Raw genomic sequence first — 4,143 nt, 5'->3', positions numbered from 1 at the left:
GCCACTCTTCAAATGCCCATTTAATGGCTAAGAGTTCGCGGTTGCCAATATCATAGTTACTCTCAGTGGGCGAAAACTTCCTGGAGAAGTAGGCACAGGGACGGAGATGGGTGAGGGACCTGGTACCCTGGGACAAGACAGCCCCCACTCCCACCTCGGATGCGTCAACCTCCACGATAAATGGCTCCATTTGGTTGAGCTGAACCAGCACAGGGGCCGAGATAAAGCACTTCTTAAGGACCTCAAAAGCCTGGACAGCCTCCGGAGGCCAGTGGAGGAGATCAGCACCTTTGCGAGTGAGGTCCGTAAGAGGCTTAGCGATGACCGAGAAGTTAGCAATAAATCTCCTGTAATAATTAGCGAACCCCAAGAAGCACTGTAACGCCTTCAGGGAGGCAGGTTGGACCCATTCCGCCACAGCCTGGACCTTGGCGGGGTCCATGCGGAATTCATGAGGAGTGAGGATTTGACCCAAAAATGGTATCTCCTGCACCCCAAACACACATTTTTCGGTCTTCGCAAACAGTTTGTTTTCCCGAAGGACCTGGAGCACCTTCCTGACATGCTCAATGTGGGAGGACCAGACCTTGGAAAACACCAGTATGTCATCAAGGTACACTACAAGAAATACCCCCAGGTAATCTCTTAAAATCTCATTTATGAAATTCTGGAAGACCGCGGGAGCATTACACAACCCAAAGGGCATGACGAGGTATTCGAAATGACCTTCGGGCGTGTTAAACGCAGTCTTCCACTCATCCCCCTCTTTGATGCGGATAAGGTTATACGCCCCCTGTAGATCAAACTTAGAGAACCATTGGGCCCCCTGAACCTGATTAAAGAGATCAGGAATCAAAGGAAGGGGATACTGGTTCCTTACAGTGACCTTATTCAGGTTACGGTAGTCAATGCACGGCCTAAGACCACCATCCTTCTTCCCTACGAAGAAGAAGCCAGCACCTACCGGAGAAGTAGAGGGGCGAATGTAACCCTTGGCCAGGCATTCTTGGATATACTCTCTCATGGCTTCACGTTCGGGACAAGAAAGATTAAATATCCTACCCTTAGGGAGCTTAGCTCCTGGTACCAATTCGATAGCGCAATCGTATTCTCTATGAGGAGGTAACACTTCGGAGGCCTCCTTAGAGAAAACATCAGCGAAGTCCTGAACAAACTCAGGTAGCGTATTCGCCTCCTTAGGGGGAGAAATAGAATTAACAGAAAAACATGACGTCAAGCATTCATTACCCCATTTGGTAAGCTCCCCAGTATTCCAGTCAAACGTGGGATTATGCAACTGCAACCAGGGAAGGCCTAAAACCAAATCGGACGATAATCCCTGCATCACCAGTACAGAGCACTGCTCCAAATGCATGGAGCCAAAAAGGAGTTCAAAAACAGGGGTATGCTGTGTAAAATAACCATTAGCAAGAGGAGTGGAGTCGATACCCACTACCGGGACAGGTTTAGGCAAATCAATCAGAGGCATAGCTAGAGACATAGCAAATTCCACAGACATGATATTAGCAGAAGACCCTGAATCCACGAAGGCACTGCCGGTAGCAGACCTACCACCAAAAGAGACCTGAAAGGGAAGCAAGATCTTAGTACGTTTCATATTTACGGGAAATAACTGTGCGCCCAAGTGACCTCCCCGATGATCACTTAGGCGCGGAAGTTTTCCGGCTGCTTATTCTTACGCCTAGGACAGGTGTTCACTTGATGCTTGTCATCCCCACAATAGAAGCAGAGACCATTCTTCCTGCGGAACTCTCTACGTTGTCGGGGGGACACGGAGGCCCCGAGTTGCATAGGTACCTCCGAGTCTTCCGTGGAAGAGCGAAGCAACGGAACCTCGGGAGGCATCATGGGGGAGTCAGAGGGGAAAACACAAAAACGTTCAAGTCGTCGTTCCCTGAGACGTCGGTCAAGTCGTACCGCTAAAGCCATAACCTGGTCTAGGGAGTCAGAAGAGGGATAGCTAACTAGCAGGTCCTTCAGGGCGTTCGACAGACCTAACCTAAACTGGCACCTTAATGCAGGGTCATTCCACCGAGAAGCTACGCACCACTTCCTAAAGTCAGAACAATACTCCTCAACAGGTCTCTTACCCTGACGTAAGGTCACCAGCTGACTCTCGGCAAAGGCAGTCCTGTCAGTCTCGTCATAAATGAGTCCGAGAGCAGAAAAGAAAAGATCAACGGAGGAAAGTTCAGGGGCTGTCAGGAGCCAAGGAGAAGGCCCATTCTTGGGGCCCTTCCTGGAGCCGGGACATAATTATACCCACCCGCTGGCTCTCAGAACCTGAGGAGTGGGGCTTTAAGCGAAAATAGAGCATAGAACTCTCCCGAAAGGAGAGAAAAGTCCTCCGGTCCCCTGAGAACCGGTCAGGCAACTTGAGGTGGGGTTCAAGAGGTGAGGTGAGGGGCACTACCATGGTAGCATCAGGCTGGTTGAGCCAGGGCCTGGACCTGTAGGGAGAGACCCTGCATTTGCTGAGCCAGGGTCTCAAGGGGGTCCATAGTAGTGTGAGGGACCAGGGTAGACTAGGTATATGGTCTTGTAATTAGGGAAACAGACAAGTGAGCTGTAATCTACCCGCCACTCAGTCCCTGCCTACTTGCAACGACCCGCCCTAGGCGACGGGGTACAACTGGGCGACGGTCCCTACGCTCAGTAAGTGCACGACAGACAAACAGACAAGGGTACACAGAAGCTAAGGGAAATGGGGCAGTTGCCCACGGCAACACCGTGAGCAACAAGAGTGGTGAACGAGCCGAGTCAAACCAGGAGTGTACAAGGTACCAAACGCAGAGCAGGAGAGTAGTCAGTAAGCCAGGGTCAGTATGAAGCAGGGTCAAATAGTTCAGAAGCTGCAGCAGGGCCAGGAAACCAACAGAGAAGAATCACAAGCAAAGGAGGAACAGGAAAGGCAGGTATAAATAGACAGAGGGCGGGAGCTAGCTCCGTCTGGCCAGGCTGTGATAGGCTCTCCCACTCCTAAGCCTGCCATGCTGAATGGTGGAAGATGGAGTTAGTCTCACAGACATAGAAGCAGGTGCAGACTGATTACCTATGGGCGTTGACACAGAAGCTGTGCCTGGCAGATCCTTTACATAATGTATGTACACAGTGACTCCACCAGCAGAATAGCGAGGGCAGCTCTGGAGTATAATACAGGATGTAACTCAGGATCAGTACAGGATAAGTAATGTAATGTATGTACACAGTGACTTCACCAGCAGAATAGTGAGTGCAGCTCTGGAGTATAATACAGGATATAACTCAGGATCAGTACAGGATAAGTAATGCAATGTATGTACACCGTGACTCCACCAGCAGAATAGTGAGTGCAGCTCTGGAGTATAATACAGGATATAACTCAGGATCAGTACAGGATAAGTAATGTATGTACACAGTGACTCCACCAGCAGAATAGTGAGTGCAGCTCTGGAGTATAATAGGATGATACCTCAGGATATAACTCAGGATCAGTATGATGTCAGTAATGTATTGTATTTATGACTTTTTATGCAGAATAACTTTCTCTTCTTTTGTAGAACTTTATTTTTATCATTACTTTGTCTTCTGCCTCCAATAGTGCAGCAATTCCATAATAAACCTTGTGCCCAACGTGGAACTGCCTGATATTCCGGAATCTCACATGACTCGGGGCAGAGTATAAGACTATTCTGTTTTTCACTCCTCCAAGGGATAAGAGGGGGTAACTGCAGGGCTTCTTGTCCCAGGATAGGTTGGCATGAACCTGGAGCGGGGTCCTATTTTGGTTATTGCTCTGGGGCCCCTCTGTCGTATGCAGGGCCTGTTCCATGTACATTATATGGTTCTTGTTCTCTTCTCTGCAGGATTTCAGCGCTCATCGTGATGCAGTCCAGCTTGTTATCTCTTGGCAGCAGAGCTGACACTTAGTAGGTTGGTTCTAGTTTATATTTAGAGAGAACAAACACAGATAAGAAGTTGCGCTGTGATGATGAAGAGAATTGCCCATGACCCCGGGAGATCCCGGTTATCTGCCCCACCCTCCTGCCCCCCAGCTGTCCTGCCCCGTTCCCTGGTGTTTACTCAGGAGGTGGATTTCTCTCCATAAAACTAACCCCTGCCATATAAATAGCACCCAGAACC

The sequence above is a fragment of the Rhinoderma darwinii genome (genome assembly GCF_050947455.1).
Source record: "Rhinoderma darwinii isolate aRhiDar2 chromosome 6 unlocalized genomic scaffold, aRhiDar2.hap1 SUPER_6_unloc_1, whole genome shotgun sequence".
Classification (NCBI taxonomy): domain Eukaryota; kingdom Metazoa; phylum Chordata; class Amphibia; order Anura; family Rhinodermatidae; genus Rhinoderma; species Rhinoderma darwinii.
Note: the sequence above shows the minus strand (reverse complement) of the source record.